Consider the following 20160-nt stretch of genomic DNA (forward strand, 5'->3'; position numbering starts at 1 on the left):
GACCAGAGAATTCTGGAAACTTCCTCTCCGCTCTAAAAGCTGGTACCTTTGAAGCCATTTTGTCCTTCGATCCCTCCAGTCCAGCAGTAGAGTGTGTTCGTAGAGGAGGCAGGGGAGGGCTTGCTTCGTCCATCTACGGAAGGTCCACCAGCTCAAGGTAATGGCAGGCATCTTGTAATCAATGTAATAGTCTCTGAAAGCTAACCCGAGAGGAAGGTTTCAAAATTCTTTCTTAATGTAATCTGGCTATGTAAATTTTCAATCTGGTTTAAGATCTTAATTTAACTTAGGGAATAAAGGGTGTGAATTGACTTGTAATGAAAAGTGTGCAGCCTCGAGTCGCCATCAAATAATTTTTAATTTATTACTTTAATTTGAATATGTTTTACTCCACGCCATTTTAACTGTGTGTCTTTTTCACGTCCTTTTTTACTGCTGACTTGATTATAACGTTTAATCATAATATCATTTTCTATGAGAAGTACATACGAAAAGCTTTGCGTAATAGACACGCTTATTTGTTTGCTTGTCGTTTAAAGTGGCATAAATTCTAGGTCATCGGCCCTTTGCTAATAGTATTTAAATGTAAAAAAAGAAAAGGGCAAGTTATACAGATATGTTCTCTTCAGCTGAATAATGTATTTGCCTAATAATGAAACCAAATAATTTACTGTACGTTTAACCAACAAACTATCTACTTCCTTGCCTTCATATTTGATTCGGTATATTATTAGACTGGCGTTATCGTCAATTCATTTTATTATGACTTTGTACACATACTTCAGAATTAAATTAAAAAGCACTTCGTAAAGACTTCGTGGTATAATCCGTCCACCTTAAATTGCGCAGCCAGCTCCTTGACCAATACCGTACGAAGACAGTTTTTTTTTTTTTTTTTTTTTTAACTGAAACGTTGAAGTCTCGAAATTTGAAGCCTATAGGTGATAGTTTCCAAATGGGTATTGATTCTGTACCCATGCACTGTTAGTTGCTGTGATTTTTAGCTGCGTGGAAAGGTAAACAGCTGGTGACGAGCTCGCCACGCTGTACTCGTGCTACTGGTACGGTGTCAGCGTGGTACTACGCACGACAGTGCTCACAAGCAACATACCGTACACCAGACCACGCGTAGTCACGCCTGTCGCAAGCTGGTGGACTACCCCTCACTTCCCGTGGGGCATGATCCCTCCAGCACGGCCACAGAACGCAGTAACAGACATGAGATAACCTTCGTGAAAGCTCGACAAAATCATTGTCCCTCACACTATTGATTCCCTTTGTTAGACATGGAACATGAAGAGAGAATGAAAATTTATTTTTACAAATTCAATTAATTTCGTCTGATACGGGGTCGGGGATGAAGCATGATGAAATTATATGGCATAATTTTTCGGCCATATGCCCTACCTGTCGCCAAACTCAGTTCAGGAGCTAATTAAGATGAAATGAGTGGAGAGTGAAATTGGGTAAAAAGATGGAAGGAATCTGCTGTGGCCTATGAATACGAACTGTCCCGGCACTTGCCTCGAAGTGAAAATGGAAAACCACAGAAAACCATCCTCTGGACAGCCGACGGTGGGGTTCAAACTTACTCGTCTCCCGAATGCGGAGCATGGCTCCATAGCTCTAACGAGTTAACATGCGCGGCCAATCCACCCTGTCGTCTATAGAACACATCTACTGATTAAAAAACTGTCTTAGAGGATCAAAGCAACAGCGCTTAACTTATAATCCGAAGTTCATGGCTGGGATCTAGGCCGAAGTATCAGATTTCCGAAGTGTTGGAACAAATCATGTTGATAAGTCAAAGACCTCTAATAGTGAACTGTACAATCACATAAAACAAAACAAAAAACTCTGTGACAGGAATCATCCATAAATTGGAACATCCAATCTCAACTTCGTATTTAAGGGATACAATTATTATTCCTCTTCCTGGCCTTTCCCCACGTATTTTGAGCTGATGTATAAAGAACGATACTTTCTAAAGCATTAGAGTGGTTTTTCGAGATCCATTTAACCTAGCAAATTTAGTGACATTTCTCCCTCTCTTACACTTATGTAATACTGTAAATACATTAAATCCATTTAAGACTTATTAGTTTGTAGCGGCAATACTCTTAAAATACGCTCTGCCGATCCTTCTACAACAACATTAGCGAATTCGTATTTTAATCATCCTCTTTCCCCTCACTTCGTCCGATGACCTCGAATGTAGTGGAAAAACCTACTAATCGATGGTATACACCTACAAGAGTGAAGAACAAAAGTTGACTTTCAGAGAAAGACTATTTTAACCTAGAGTACTTTTTTTCTTTTTCGGATGACCTACTTGGTCAAAAGTTACACATGGACAGGGATATCAACAGCCGTATAGCGCATATGTGTATTCTACCATGATCGTAGTTACTATAAGGGATTGGCAAGTATAATTTCAGCGTGTAAAAAATAAGCCTATTACCCATTTCATTGATCTATTTGTGTACTGAAACCAATATGTCTTACGGCTGAGGGCATCTTAAATTAGCGATACCAAATTTGTGACACTATGTTACGTAATGTAAAACAAGAGCTAAAAGGTTTATACCAATTCAATACTATTTACTTTAACCTAAAGTACGTTACATATATTTAAAACTAGTTTCGGTCTTCCTAGAGACCACCATCAGTTAAAATCATTCAAGTTAAGGCAAGACATGATTTATAATAGATAAAATTTAAGATTTATTACAAATCATGTCCTGCTTGTTTCATAAATTATAAATTTTATACAAATCATGTGTTGCCTTAACTTTAATGATGGTCTCTAGCAAGACCTAAACTAGTTTTAAATATATTTAACTTGTTTTAGGTTACAATAAAGAGTATTGAGTAGGTGGACACCTTTTAGCTCTTCTTTTACATTATATTACTCATCAATACGGAATAATATGAAATGTATTACCTATGATGTTACCTAGCAACCGACAAGATGTGAAGTATTGATGGATGGCCATGACAGACACATACTGTAGAAGGCTCTTTTATTAAAGAGGCCTCATCTCATCTCATCACACTCTAGAGAAATGATTATCTCATTCGTGGTAGTTTCGTAGACCCTCAGTCTGTTTCCCCCTTTAGAGGCACTGAATGCTACACTCTTGTCAACTCCAAATCCCGGATACTGTAGATATCTCTCAAAAAAGATTCGTTAGAAGCAAATGAATTCATCGTCATCAATTTTTAATTTATTGAAAAGACATGTTTATGTTCATCTGATTTTCCCAAAGGTAAATTAAACACCATTTTTAAATTGTTAGGGCAAATTAGTAGTAATAATAAGCACATTGCAAATATTAATTAAACAATAACTTTCTAGCTGATAATTGAGATACGCGGAAGTTCCTCTAAAGAGGAGTGAGTAAGGTCGGATGGTAAAATATTATAAATACACTGACTGACAGAGCAAATGCAACACCAAGGAGGAGTGGTTCGAAAGGGATGAAAGTTGGGGAAAAAACAGATTCGGCACGGAAGAATAATTGATGTTTATTTCAAACCGTTATGCAGGTTACACAATGCGCACGGCATCGACTCAGTAGGATGTAGGACCACCGCGAGCAGCGATGCACGCAGAAACACGTCGAGGTACAGAGTCAATAAGAGTGCGGATGGTGTCCTGAGGGATGGTTCTCCATTCTCTGTCAACCATTTGCCACAGTTGGTCGTCCGTACGAGGCTGGGGCAGAGTTTGCAAACGGCGTCCAATGAGATCCCACACGTGTTCGATTGGTGAGAGATCCGGAGAGTACGCTGGCCACGGAAGCATCTGTACACCTCGTAGAGCCTGTTGGGAGATGCGAGCAGTGTGTGGGCGGGCATTATCCTGCTGAAACAGAGCATTGGGCAGCCCCTGAAGGTACGGGAGTGCCACCGGCCGCAGCACATGCTGCACGTAGCGGTGGGCATTTAACGTGCCTTGAATACGCACTAGAGGTGACGTGGAATCATACGCAATAGCGCCCCAAACCATGATGCCGCGTTGTCTAGCGGTAGGGCGCTCCACAGTTACTGCCGGATTTGACCTTTCTCCACGCCGACGCCACACTCGTCTGCGGTGACTATCACTGACAGAACAGAAGCGTGACTCATCGGAGAACACGACGTTCCGCCATTCCCTCATCCAAGTCGCTCTAGCCCGGCACCATGCCAGGCGTGCACGTCTATGCTGTGGAGTCAATGGTAGTCTTCTGACCGGACGCCGGGAGTGCAGGCCTCCTTCAGCCAAATTATTCTGGTCGATATTGGAACAGCCAGGGTGTCTTGCACATGCTGAAGAATGGCGGCTGACGTGGCGTGCGGGGCTGCCACCGCTTGGCGGCGGATGCGCCGATCCTCGCGTGCTGACGTCACTCGGGCTGCGCCTGGACCCCTCGCACGTGCCACATGTCCCTGCGCCAACCATCTTCGCCACGGGCGCTGCACCGTGGACACATCCCTATGGGTATCGGCTGCGATTTGACGAAGCGACCAACCTGCCCTTCTCAGCCCGATCACCATACCCCTCGTAAAGTCGTCTGTCTGCTGGAAATGCCTCCGTTGACGGAGGCCTGGCATTCTTAGCTATACACGTGTCCTGTGGCACACGACAACACGTTCTACAATGACTGTCGGCTGAGAAATCACGGTACGAAGTGGGCCATTCGCCAACGCCGTGTCCCATTTATCGTTCGCTACGTGCGCAGCACAGCGGCGCATTTCACATCATGAGCATACCTCAGTGACGTCAGTCTACCCTGCAATTGGCATAAAGTTCTGACCAGTCCTTCTTGGTGTTGCATTTGCTCTGTCAGTCAGTGTACATTTTTTAAATTCACATATTTTTTTCGTTTCACGGATTTCTCGCATGATGTTCTCACGTATACTGCTTAATTATTTTTACACCAAAGCCTGTATCCAGTGCTTTAACTATAGAACTGTTTCTGTCCCGAATTTCTTTGCAGTCTTCAAACCAAGTAAGATTGTAGTTTTACGTGAATGTTCATCATAGTCACGGGACTTCCAGTTTTACACGAGTCAAAACAACACGGACTATCTTTTCATTTGATTCAAACCGCGGCCGCCTTTGTGAGAAGTCAGTGACTATCCTTCTCGGCTATCCCGCCCCTTTCCAACTAGTCTTATGTCTACTGGCAGCGCCCACTCTTCGGTACTGTAGAATGCTGTAAAACGCGCTCTTTGAGAGTAACAATCTCACTCTTAATGGCTTGCCACCGCGTGTCTAGTAAATTTAATGATCTTGTCGCTGTGGACGTTCCTGTAATCACTTTTCTCGAAGATGTCTAGACGATCTATATAAAATGTCCAGCCTGTCCTATCTTATTCGTCGAATTGTTACAGCACCCGCATGTCTGCGAACCTTATGGTTTGGATAATCATATATTACATTCAGCAGACTACCCACTGCTCTCGTCAAGTGTTTCAAGTCGAATTGCCCATAGAATATACGAGTACATTTCAAACAGACTTGTTGCTGTGACTACCGCTTCTGCTACGCAGCGTACTGCATAGACACTAGTCTTCTGTGCTCAGTGATGAGATGGAATCATGGCATAACTGACTGGTCACTGATCCTCTTCAACACTGCAGGTTAAACACTTTATTATTATTATTATTATTATTATTATTATTATTATTATTATTATTATTATTATTATTATTATTATTATTATTATTATTATTATTTGAAAGAACATTCCAGTCGAACACAACTTTAATACAAACAAAATATTATGGCAACAGCTGAAATAAAAGACGTTATTAAAAACAGAATGACACGTTCCGTTCTATCAAGGACATTCTTAGACCAAAACACAATCAAAAATAAAAAGATCCTATTAACAAAGGTAGCAACCATGGTCCTAATGATGGTATAATCCCAGAATTTTCCTATTATAAAATGAGGAATCAAGGAAAACTGTCGATGGGGAGCTGCCGATGGAGTTCGAACCCTCCCATCTCTTGAATGTAAGCTACCAGCTACATATCCTTACCGCCTAGCCAAATCGTTCGACCTGTTGTTACAGGCTGAGTGAACCCGGGGCCATGTGCCTCTACAAACGTGGAAGTTCTGATTGGGAATTGAAACAACATTTTTTTCCAGTGGAACAAGCATAAGAGATGTCAAAAGACACGGACCGTTGCACAGTTATTTGCATAGAAAAGCATCGAGGAAGGAGCTGAGTTACACCCCAAAGAGATAATTTGACACCAGTTCTTAATTTATTTCTTTATTTTTTACATTTTAACGCAATAAACTGAGAAGAATTCTCTTCATTGTAACATATCAAGCAATTCTTAACCCAACCACGTTTCTTGGAGCTAGACTGAGAAAAAACGTAAGAAATAAATTTGTCATTTGGAGTAACTATTCCAAACATAGTCGACTATCGAGTGCTACGGTGTTGTGTATATATGTATATGATAAAACCCATGGCGAAATTACGTATGGCATTATTAGGGTCTATACCATGTACCATATTGGTCACAATGTCTGTATGGTATTATTATACCAACTAACATTTTTCGCAGAAATCCTGCACGACATTATTTTACCATGTTAACATATTTAGCCTTTTTATAGCCCATACCATTTTTGGCGGAATTTACGGATGTTATTGTTATACTTGGTAACATATTTGTTGGAATTTAGGTATGGTATTGTTATACATGATAACATCTCTGATCAAATTTATAGCATTGTAATATTCGGAAATATATTTGACGGAATTTGTCCACGACATCACGCTATGTACGCACATGTCTCAAGTAGCGAAAGATTATGCGTGGGAAGAAATGAGGGTGATAGCTGAGTGACATCTTTACTGATTTCACATGACGTGGTTCATTCGAATACCGGCAAACGCATAAAAGATTTTGAAATCAAAAGCCACGTTTCTACACTCCAGTTTCCACAAAAAACTGGACTGAAAGATCGTGGAGCCCACTCAAGGGTCAAGTCCGATGGAGTCAGGAACCGATCTGGCATCCATCGAACAGAACGAAAGTCTGCGGTGGCTCTTTTTCGTACAAACTTGTGACGCTAAAGGACATAGATCGTAACACTGTGTGTTACTACAGCTCCAATTTAGTTGAACACTGTAGTTACCCGCCGACTGCAGAGAGGGCGTTGTACTCCGGATCAGCAGGCCATGGAAATGGTAAAACACTGATGGATGGAACATGTAAATTGAGCTGTGTGGTGTTACTACTGCATTCCTCATGCAATGAAACTCAATTCCCTCCTCTAATTACTAGAAATTACCTCTTAATTGGCTATAAAGGAACTTCTTTTGCAGTTAGTTTCTGGAATGTTCCAGACGGCATGTGTGTTCCGACTAGCCTGTAATATATTCAAATGAACTTTTAAGGTGGTAGCAGGGTAATTTAGATTACAGCAATGTGTGTATAAGTAACTCAAGATTATTCACGATGGATAAATCTGAGCCGTGTACGGTACACTCAAGGATAAAAGAACGACAACTCAAGCTATGAAAATCCACAGCCTGTTTCCAGTCATTCGACCGGGTCAGGAATGGAATGAATGAAGCCCCCATCTATCGGCGAGAATAGGAATGGTGCCGGCTGCCGAAGCCTGTCGCATTCCTCTGGGGCAATGATTAATGAATGACAGATTAAATGAAATTATACTTGAGAGTGTTGCTAGAATTAAATATGACAGGGAAAACCGGAGTACCCGGAGAAAAACCTGTCCCGCCTCCGCTTTGCCCAGCACAAATCTCACATGGAGTGAGCGGGATTTGAACCACGGAACCCAACGGGGAGAGGCCGGTGCGCTGCCGTCTGAGCCACGGAGGCTCTAACTCAAGCTATATCCCTTACTACTGAATCTTTCAGGACTGTGATTATTATTATTATTATTATTATTATTATTATTATTATTATTATTATTATTATTATCATCAAAGTACCCGTGCTTCACTACGGTTTTAAACTGAAAGATATTAGTCAAAGTTTTATATTTTGGAGAATCCACTGTTGACTGAGCCTGTAAAATACACCCTCAATTGGTACGTCAAACGGCTTTGTGGGAATAATTATTTACTATCTGATCTAACACTCATTTAGAAACCCATGCAGAAGAATTGGAACGTTAAAACTTAAGATGTAGGGCGTAAGAGCGACCAATCTGTGAAATTTTTATTTTGTACGTCGAACAGTAATGGAGGAATGAATGTTGTTTTAGGGGGTGAATGTTTTAAACTAATTATTAACATCTAGGGTATAGAAATGCAGCCAGTCCCTGCTATGAATGGTGTGAAAATGTTGCTCATAAGGTAGGTTGGTGCATGCATTTCAGTGGGCTTGGCAGACTGATATGTAATAGCAACTCTGGCTCGGTGACGAAAGCAACGGGAAACTACCTCACTCCTCATTTCCCTAGCACGCTTCTTCAGTGACGCCTAGGGCATCTATGAGAGCTGATGGCAGAGCTGTTGAGAATTCCACCGACCGAGCTCGAAAGCTGCAGTCGCTTAAGTGCGGCCAGTATCCAGTATTCGGGAGATAGTAGGTTCGAACCCCACTGTCGGCAGCTCTGAAAATGGTTTCCCGTGGTTTCCGATTTTCACACCAGGCAAATGCTGGGGCTGTACCTTAATTAAGGCCACGGCCGCTTCCTTCCCACTCCTAGCCCTTCCCTGTCCCATCGTCGCCATAAGACCTATCTGTGTCGGTGCGACGTAAATCAACTAGCAACAAAAAAAAACAAAAACAAAAAAAAAAAAAAAAAAGGATTCCACCAGCGTTAGCGCTGACGGACTGAACATACGTCGTACATCTAGGATATAGAAGACAACCCTTCATGTAAAATGTTAAGTTCGTGCTTGAAACGGTTTCGGAAGAATGGATATTGTGTTTTTGAGAGTCAACCACTATCCAAATCCCTTAGGGGAGAAATATTTTGAAGTATACAGTATTTTACACCTAGGACATAAAAGAAGACGAGGATGAATAATTTAGTTTCCGAAGCTAACATTTTAACACTTTAGGGTTGGAACGTTTAAAAATATCGCCTATTTCACACTAGGATTTAAAATATATACTGCTATTTGGAATTTTGTCTTCGTATGTTAAACCGTTTCGAAGGAAGGAATGAATATATTTGTTTCCGGGTCTTAACCGCCATTTAATTCCCTGAGGTGTTCCAGTGTCGAAACATGTTCCTGCATTCGTGTACTATGTTTAAAATTATTTCAGTTAAACCCCTAAGTTTTACAAATAAATATGTTTGGCAATAAAGAAGAGAAATCTGAGATTCGGTCGAGTACCTTGGCTGTTGTGAAGACTTAATTTTACAACTTCAACTTCTACATGGCCCCTATCCTTACATACATGAAATATTTTGAATTATATCATATTTGACACCTAGGAATGTGATAGTACATATATCACACCCTCGCACTGTATGTAGAAGTTAGAGATATTATTGTCAGTATTCGATTATTATTATTATTATTATTATTATTATTATTATTATTAGCAGTATTTCATTTGTATATTTTGTCATTAATCTTAATAAGCTGGAAGGTAACCATATATGTAGTATGAGTAATTTGTTTTGCATGACTGGGAAAACATTGCTATCTTGGACTCTGGTAATTCGTATGACTCATGCGGACATCCCAGTGTCTGATGAGATGTGTTTGTTGATGTTGTTGTACTAGGAAAGTTCTATGAGTCATATGATATACCCCAGCGTTTGTTTATGTCTTGGGAGCATGAAAAAGTTCAGGGCAACCCTGAACGGTGGATCACTCATGATTGGCTAGCGAGAAGCTGACTCGGTACGGACAAGAAGGAGTACTGACACACAGTACGAGAAGGAAGTAGTGCTGATATACGGTAGTGACACGGCTACAATGGACTGGACTTCAAACGTTCGTGGAACGTAGTCTTCTTATGTTCGTGGAAAGTGGCTGATCAACAAATTGCGGAGGGCGTACGCATTAAGTGTTGTAGTACTTGTGGAGGTCTGGCATTATATGTTGATGAAAGCTATCTCAGACTTTCCATAATTTATGTTGAGGATCGACAGGCGTGTGTTGCTCAAATGTATATATCTTTACAACAGGTGTTAAAATATGTGACCATAGTATTAAAAGGTACAGTATCTGTGTGATGTGATAACTGCCGATTATGTGAATTGGCAAGTAGTATTGATACAGAGACAGTGAAGGGTATTTATCTACATATATGTACATTGTTCATCGGACTATCTACAAATGGTAGTTTAGTTCTCGCTTTCGTTTTCCCACTGTTGTTGTTGTTGTTGTTGTTGTCGTTGTCGTTGTCGTTTGGAGTCTTCCAGCAATATTTTATGTGTGTATTATATGTATACCGTAATTTAGTGTGTTGATGAGGTGCTCATGCACGGATTTTGTTAAGAATATAGTTAGCTGTTTTAGAATCAGAGTTATTGATTAACCTAGGTGCAGTTCCTACCTATTTAGTCGTTTTCAGGAGGTTAGGTAAGGCCTGCAGCAGATGTACCAGTACGCAGATGTACACGCCCTGGGATATAAAGTTTATCATGCTCTATTTAAATTCGAGGGATCCATTCTGGTTAACTCTGGCGCCCATACTACGGTCATTTCGATTAACTATTTTTATTAATTTAATTTATTTCAAGTATTTTATGAAGCTTTTGAGTAATGTTATTTATTTACATATTTTTATTTATGATATATTTTATGATATTCAAGAAATTATTTATTGGTAGTCATCAAATAGTTACACGACATCCGAAGTTCATGTAAACTTATTAATTCGTACTCAAACGGTTTGGAGGGATGAATAATTTTATCATAATTCTTCACCCCCCCCCCAGTCAAAATCCCTTAGGGGTGTATTGTTTTAGGACCAATTATTATATAAGATCTAAAACATATAGGAGCAACCATCATGTGTAATTTCAACCTGGAAGATGAAAAAAGCGTTACAGTGAAATCGTGTGAACATGAAAAAACAGGCTACAGTGTAGTGCTTGCCTGTTGTGCTGGTGGTACTAAGCTGCTCCCGATGGGTCGCTTTACAACCTAGATGTTAAATAAAATAGGGTTTAAAACATTCTAATTATTCCGCATGGGGTTCAAATGAGTGTTAGATCAGATAATAAATAATTAATCGCCCAAAACCGTTTGACGTGCGAACTAAGGGCGTATTTTATAGGCTCAGCTGACAGTGGACTCTCCTAAATGTAAAACTTTGAGTAATACTGTAACTTCCAGTTTGAAACCGTAGCGAAGCACGGGTATCTTGCTAGTAATGTATATTATATATATATACATATATATATAAAAATAACATGTACTGACTAACTGACTGACTGACTGAGTCATCATCGCTGAACCAAAACTACTGAACTTAAAGAAATTAAATTTTGAGGAAACATTTATATCACAATGTAGGTGCTCACTAAGTGAGGATTTTTGGATATTCCCTTGCTACGGTGGTGAAAAGGAGGGTGAATTTTACAAATGAGTGTATCAATATCTCAAAAACTTAACAGTTTAAAGACATGAAAATTGGTATTTGGAATCTCCTTTATAAATAAGGAAACACGTACTAGTTTTCAGAAAATCCTGTCAAGGGTGGTGAAAAAAGGCAAAATAGGGGTTGAATACCTTATATGAGGATACTTATATCTCAAAAACAGAATATGTTACAGTTTATGAAAAATGGTATTCCGAATCTCCTTTAAAAACAAAGAAACACGTATTTTCGTCTTGTTGTAACAGGAGTGACAGAGAGGGTGAATTTTTAAAATGAGAATGTCTACAATATATCTCAAAGACGTAACATGTTACAGACGTGAAAATTCGAATAAAAATCTCCTATAAAAGTAAAGGAACACGTATTATTTGTTTTCTGAAAATCCACTTAAGGGGAAGTGTTAAAGGGGATGAACTTTTAAAATGAGCATATCTACAGTATATCTCAAAAACTTAACATATTACAGATGTGAACATTGGTATTTGGAATCTCCTTTTAAAAAAAAAAGAAACACATATTTTTTTGTTTACGGGGGTTGTAAAAGGACTGAAAAAGGGGTTGAATTATTTTTATTAGGATACTTATATCTCAAAAACTTAAGATGTTACAGAGATGGAAATTTCTATTTTTAATATCCTGTAAAAATAAAGAAACATGAAGTCTTTTGTTTTCGCAAAATTCAATTAAGGGAGGGACGGATAAATTAATTGAAAAATAGTTGAATTCTTTGTTTGAGGATAATTATATCTCGAAAACGAAGGATGTTACGGACGAGAAAACTGGAGTTTGGAATCTCCTTTAAAAGTAAAGAAACACGTATTATTTTGTTTTCAGAAAATCACCTTAATGGTGGAGAAAAAAGGTGAAAAATAGTTGAATACCTTTGATGAGGATACTTATACTTCAAAAACTGAATATGTTAAAGACAATGAAATTGGTATGTGGAATCTTCTTTAAAAATGGAGAAACACGCATTTTCTGTTTTTTGAAAATCCACTTAAGGAGGAGTGAACAGTAGTGGGTGAATTATAAAAATTAGTGTATCTGCAGTATATCTAAAAACGTAACGTGTTACAGACATGGAAATTAGTATCTGGAATCCCCTGTAAAGTAAAGAAACACGCATAATTTGTTTTCGGAAGTTCCACTTAATGGGAAGAGAAAAGTGGGTGAATTTTTAAAATAGCATGTCTACAGTATATCTCAAAAACTTAACATGTTACAGACGTGACAAATGGTATTTTGAATCTAGTTTAAAAATTAAGAGACAAGTATTATTTGTTTTCGGAAAATCCACTTATCGGGGTTTAAACCAAGGACTGAAAAAGGGGTTGAATTCCTTTTGTGAGGATACTTATATCTTAAAAGTGAAGACCACTCAGACATGAAAATTTGTATTTGGAATCTTCTTTAAAAGTAAAGAAACACGTATATTTTTGTTTTCGGAAAATCCACTTATTGGGGAGAGGGGAGGATGAAAAGAAGTGAAGAAAGAGTTGAATTACTTTTTTTAAGATACACAGGTCATTCTCACACTCTTGAAACCATCTCAACTTAGATGCCTTTAGTTTTGGAAAATTACAGTTTTTCTTTGTGAGCTGGTCATTGCTCATTATTCATACAGAAGTTGCGCCCATAAAACAGCAATCTTCTCTTTCTAATTGCTGCTGTTATCAGTTCCATCTTGCTGTATACTTCTCTATCGGATTTCAGTCTAACCTGTCCGCTAACACATCTGTTGTCCAAGATCTTCCGCAGTAGCCTGCGTTTTCTTTTAAGTAGTTGATTGACCTGTCCTTTTCGATTCATGTACAGGGTCTCCGAAGCACATAAGTCTTCTGGTCAGTGCTGTAATGCCTTAATTTGGCTCCGAAACTCGGCATCATCTTATCATAGATATTTTAGTCAATTGGAACGCTCGCTCCAATTTCTTTATTTTTGATACAGGACATTATTTTGACGTCATATGTATTCAGGGCCCTTTCAATAACCAGTAGAAAATAATATTTGTACCTATCTCCCAATCACACTATAATGTATATATTTTATAAAATGGTTGGTTTACAGGAAGATTGCTCATGACAAAATGTATTTAGAATATACCTTATCCATGTATGTTTCTACGTTTTTTCCGACACAGTGAAAACTAAGGGAAATATAAGTGGGGCCGTGTTAAAAGTCTAAGTCGAAGAGCCACTAACTCTGTAGAGGGCTGCTATGGAAATCATCCCAGCGAAATGTGGAAGACTTTACATATCTGTATGTAGTTTTGATATTAACCTCATATTTGTTTTTATAGACTACCGGAAGGAAGATATCAAAGGTAAGAGCAGAATAACACAAACAAACAAAAAAGATTAAGCTGCGAAGAGTCAGAGAGCTAGCAGGCATAACAAACTGCTGATAGGGAGTGGTATGCCCAACTACGTGTCTCACGGTCTCGGGAACAACCTGAGAAGTCAACAAAAATCTATCTATATATATAAAATAACTTGTCCTGACTGACTGACTGACTGACTGACTGACTGATTCATCATCGCCGAGCCAAAACTACTGGAGATAATGAAACGAAATTTTGGGGATACATTCATATTAAGATGTAGGTGCTCGCTAAGAGAGGATTTTTGGAAATTCCGTCGCTTAGGGGGTGAAAATGGGGGTTAAATTTTAAAATGAGTGTATCTGTATCTCAAAACTTTAAAAGTTTACAGATGTAAATATTGGTATTTAGAATCTTCTTTAAAAATAAAGAAACACGTATTTTTTGTTTTCGGAAAATCCCAATAAGAGGGGTGAAAAAGGGTGAAAAAGTGGCTGAATGCCTTTAATCAGGATACCGGTACTTATATCTCAGAAACTGAAGGTATTACAGACCTGAAAATTGGTACTTCTGATCTCTTTTAAAAAAGAAACACGTATTTTTTGTTTTTGGAAAATCCAATTAATGGGAGGGTGAAAAGGGGGTGAATTTTTAAAACGAGTGTATCTATATTTCAACACTTTGAAAGTTTACAGATCTAAAAATTAGTATTTAGAATCTCATTAAAATAAAGAAACACGTATTCTTTTGTTTTCGGAAAATCCCAATAAGAGGGGTGAAAAGGGGTGAAAAAGGGGTTGAATGCGTTTAATGAGGATACTTATATCTCAGAAACTGAAGATATTACAGACCTGAAAGTTTGTATTTGCGATCTCCTTTAAAAATTAAGAAACATGAATGTTTTGTTTTTGGAAAATTCAATTAAGGGGGGGTGAAAAGGAGGTGAATTTTTAAAATGAGTGTATCTATGTCTCAAAACTTTTAAAGTTTATAGAAGTAAAAATTGGTATTTAGAATCTCCTTTAAAAATAAAGAAAAACCTATTTTTCGGTTTCGGAAAATCCCAAAAGGAAGTTTTTTTTTTTTTTTGCTAGTTGCTTTACGTCGCACCGACACAGATAGGTCTTATGGCGACGATGGGACAAGGAAGGGCTAGGAGTGGGAAGGAAGCGGCCGTGGCCTTAATTAAGGTACAGCCCCAGCATTTGCCTGGTGTGAAAATGGGAAACCACGGAAAACCATCTTCAGGGCTGCCGACAGTGGGATTCGAACCTACTATCTCCCGAATACTGGATACTGGCCGCACTTAAGCGACTGCAGCTATCGAGCTCGGTCCCAATAGGAAGGGTGGAAAAGGGTTAAACAGAGGTTGAATGCCTTTAATGAGATACTTATATCTCAGAAACTGAAGATATTACGGACCTGAAAATCTGTATTTGGGATCTCCCTTAAAAATAAACAAACACATATTTTTTTTATTTTTTTTATTTTTTGTTTTTGGAAAATCCAATTAATGGGGGTTTGAAAAGCGAAGCGAATTTTTAAAAATGAGTGGATATATATATCAAAACTTTTAAAGTGTACAGATGTTAAAATTGGTATTTAGAATCCCCTTCTAAAATAAAGAAAAACTTTTTTTTTTCGTAAAATCTCAATAGGAGGGGTGAAAAAGGGGTTGAACGCCTTAAATGAGGATACTTATATCTCAGAAACAGAAGATATTACAGACCTGAAAAGTGGTATTGAGGATCTCTTTTGAAAATAAAGGAACACGTATTTTTTTGTTTTTGGAAAATCGAATTAATGGGGGTTAAACAGGAGTGACAAATTGGGGTGAATTTTTAGAAAGACTATTTCTACAGTATATCCCAGAAACGTAAAATGTTACAGACGTTAAAACTGGTATTTGGAATCTCCTGTAAAAGTACAGAAACATGGGTGATTTGTTTTTGGAAACTCCACTTAAGGGGAACTAAAAAGGGGGTGAAATTTTAAAATGAGCACTTCTACAGTTTATCTCAAAAACTTAACACGTTACCGAAGTGACAAATAGTATTTTTTATCTCTATTGAATATAAAGAAACAAGTATTATTTGTTTTCTGAAAAAAAACACTTGGGTGGAGAGGTAAAAGTGACAAATTGGGGTTGAATTCTTTTAATTAGGATACTGATATCTCAAAAGCTGAAAATGTTACAGACGTGAAATTTGCTATTTAGAATTTCCTTTAAAAATAAAGGAATACGTACTTTTGTTTTCGGAAAATCCATATAGAAGGAGTGAAAGAGGGTGAAAAAGGGATTGAATGCCTTTAATGAGGCTTCTTATGTTTCAGAAACTGAAGATATTAACTACATGAAAATTGGTGTTTGGGATCTCCTTTAAAAATAAAGAAACACGTATTTTTTTGTATTTAGAAAATCCAAATAATGAGGGGAAAAGGAGGGGGGTGAATTTTTAAAATGAGTGTATCTATATCTCAAAACTTTAAAAGTGTACAGATGTAAAAATTAGTATTTAGAATCTCCTTTTAAAAATAAAGAAACAAGTATTTTTTGTTTTCGGAAAATCCGAGTAGGAGGGGTGAAAAGGGGTGAAAAAGTGGTCGAATGCCTTTAATGAGGATACTTATCTCAGAAACTGAAGATATTATAGACGTGAAAATTGGTATTTGGGATCTCCTTTAAAAATAAAGAAACCTGTAATTTTTGTTTTTGAAAAATACAAATAGTGGGGGGGGGATGAAAAGGGGGGTAAAATTTTAAAATGAGTGTATCTATATCTCAAAACTTTAAAAGTTTTCAGATGTAAAAATTGATATTTAGAATCTCCTTTAAAAATAAATAAAAAAGGAAATTTTTTTCTCTGAAAATCCCAATAGGAGGGGTGAAAAAGGAATAAAAATGGTTTGAATGCCTTTAATGAGGAATGCCTCAGAAACAGAGATATTACAGACATCAAAATTGGTATACCGGGCGAGTTGGCAGTGCGCGTAGAGGCGCGCGGCTGTGAGCTTGCATCCGGGAGATAGTAGGTTCGAATCCCACTATCGGCAGCCCTAAAAATGGTTTTCCGTGGTTTCCCATTTTCACACCAGGAAAATGCCGGGGCTGTACCTTAATTAAAGCCACGGTCGCTTCCTTCCAACTCCTAGGCCTTTCCTATCCCATCGTCGCCATAAGACCTATCTGTGTCGTGCGACGTGAAGCCCATAGCATAGAAAATTGGTATCTGGGATCTCCTTACAAATAAAGAAACACGTATTTTTTTGTTTTTGGAAAATCCAATTAATGAGGTTAAACAGGAGTGACAAATTGCGGTGAATGTTTAGAAATACATTATCTACAGTATATCTCAGAAACGTAAAATATTACAGACGTAAACATTAGTATTTGGTATCTCCTGTAAAAGTAAAGAAACATAGGTGATTTGTTTTTGGAAAATACACTAAAAAGGGGGTGAAATTTTAAAATGAGAATTTCTACAGTGTATCTCAAAAACTTAACGTGTTACAGGAGTGAAAAATTGTATTTTTATCTCTATTAAAAATAAAGAAACGTTTATATTTTGTTTTCGGTAAAAACAACCTGGGGGTGGGCTGGGGGGGGGCGGGTAAAAGTGACTGAAAACGGGGTTGAATTATTTTAATCAGGATACTGATATCTAAAAACTGAATATGTTATAGGCGTGAAATTTCGTATTTGGAATCTGCTTTAAAAGTAAGGAAACACGTATATTTGAAAAATCTTATGAATGGGGGGGGGAGGTGAAAGAATTGAAAAATTAATTGAATTAATTGTATAAGGATACTTACATCTAATAAAAGCTAAAGTTGTTACAGGCGTGAAAATTGGTATTTGGATTTCCTTTAAAAACAAAGAAAAACGCGTTTTGGGGGGGGGAAATCCTCTTGGGGGGTGAGAGCGAAAAGGAGTTTATTTACTTTTATGAGGACTCATACCTCAAAAACTGAAGATGCTGGAGTCGTGATAATTGGTATTTAGAAGATCCTTTACTTTTAAAGAAACAAGTATTTTTGCCGGAAATTCACTTGCGGGGGGGGGGGGTTGTGAAAAGGAGTGAAAAAGTTAATTATTTTCATGGGGATACTTACATATCAAAACTGAAGGTAACTGACGTTAACATTGGTATTTGGAATCTCCTTTAAACATAAAGAAACATGCCTCCTTTTTTGAGGGAGGGGGGGGGGGGAAATCAACTTAACGGCGGCGAGGTGGAAATCAGTTGAGACCAATTGATTTCACTGTTCATAATGTACTTATTAGGAGCCTTCGTGCCTCAGGCGGCAGCGCACCGGCCTCTTACCGCTGGGTTCCGTGGTTCAAATGCTGGTCTCTCCATGTGAGATTTGTGCTGGACAGAGCGGAGGTGGGACAGGTTTTTCTCCGGGTACTCCGGTTTTCCCTGTCATCATTCATTCCAGCAACACTCTCCAATATCATTTCAATTGTCATTTATTAATAATTGACCCAGAGGAGAGCGACAGGCTTCGACAGCCAGCACAATTTCTATCCTTGCAGCTAGATGGGGCGTCATTCATTCGATTCCTGACCCGGTCGAATGACTGGAAACAGGCTGTGGATTTTCAATGTACTTATTCTGATCATAAAACGATCATTTTTAATCTTTCCTGGGTTCGTTTCCAAGAGCCACCTTTTCCTTTAGATTACAGTAGATTATCCTGGCATATAAATAAAAATTTAAACCCATTTGAAATAAACGATAGGAATGATATTGACGGTGAAATTGTTCACCTCTATAATAAGGTCAATAAAATGCACGGAAGTATATCATTCGTATCGCCAGACATCCCGCGTACTTGCCTACGCGCGACGATGGTGCTGGTCACATAGCCAGCAATGCCATTGGCAGCAGACGTAATTTACCGCCAAGTAACGGCCTTGCATCTTGCTGTGGGATCCTGAATAATAATAATAATAATAATAATAATAATAATAATAATAATAATAATAATAATGTTCTGGACCGTCGTCGAAATGTGCGAAGCGCGTTGGAAACGTATCCTGGTCGGGTAATGACTACGAATACAGTCCGGCCGTAGGTTCAGTACCGCCAAGGCACCCAAGACGACACCACGCCGGATATCCTCAAGGGTTTGATCCATATTAAAAATGCTTATAGGAAAAGATGTCAAAGATTTAGGGACCCAACTGACTGGGTGGAATACCTGGACCTATCCCGGGAAGTACGAAATTGATTGCTGGAAAGAAAGATTGAAAAATGAGAGGAACTTCGCCGTAATCTCACAGAAAACGAGTCAGACCGCGAATTTTGGCGGATTCTCTCAGAAAACGAGTCAGATCGCGAATTTCGGCGGATTCTCTCAGAAAACGAGTCAGATCGCGAATTTCGGAGAATTATATATAAAACGTTAAGCATTAAATTATAAATTTCTGTATAATACCATAGCGAAGCACGGGTATCTTGCTAGTACTGTATAATCGTGCACATGCTATGTGATAATGCCGACAACGACGGGTAAAACTGCCAGTTATAAATAAAATTCTTCATTTACACATTTGTGGCATTTCATTGTTTGAATAAAACATACTCCACCCATGATGTTTTCTTGAAAAATGTTTTAAAATATATTATTGCTAAGATGTATTTCAAACTGACAAGCCCGTGACGCATGAAGAAAATTAAAGGCCTTAGTCTGCCAAGACGACTGCTGCCCATCCTGAGAGCCTGCAGGTACTGGACGTGGTCAGTGTGACGACATCTTCAGCTGTATTGCTTGGGCTTCATGACTGGGTCCACTGGCTCTCATATAAGTTAGCTCCTCAGCTGGCCTCAGGAGGAGTAATAAACTCCGTCGCAGCCCTCAGCCCAGGGTTAAAAAATGTTTATAGACAATCGAATGCAGGCCTCCGGTGAAGGGATATATATAAGCCACCGTTAAACATAGCGCTAACCACCACCACCACCACCACCACCACCACCACCACCACCACCACCACCACCTGTTCTTTTCCCCATTCTTTGTTTCGCACCTTAGAAGGTTAGAACCAATTTTACCGGATGCCCTTCCTGCCGCTAATCCTACGGAAAGGGATTTATTCACTATTTAATATTTCTGTGGTAGTTGGTACTCTGGTGTGCTGTATGTAGATGTAGTCATTAAGACGAACACCCAGTCCCCAAGCCAGAGGAATTAATCACACGCAGTTAAAAACCCCGGACCCATCAGGCATTGAACCCGGGGCTCTCTAAACCGAAGGGCACTAAGCTGACTTTTCAGCCTAT

This window comes from Anabrus simplex, chromosome 3, assembly GCF_040414725.1.
Source record: "Anabrus simplex isolate iqAnaSimp1 chromosome 3, ASM4041472v1, whole genome shotgun sequence".
Taxonomy (NCBI): Eukaryota; Metazoa; Arthropoda; class Insecta; order Orthoptera; family Tettigoniidae; genus Anabrus; species Anabrus simplex.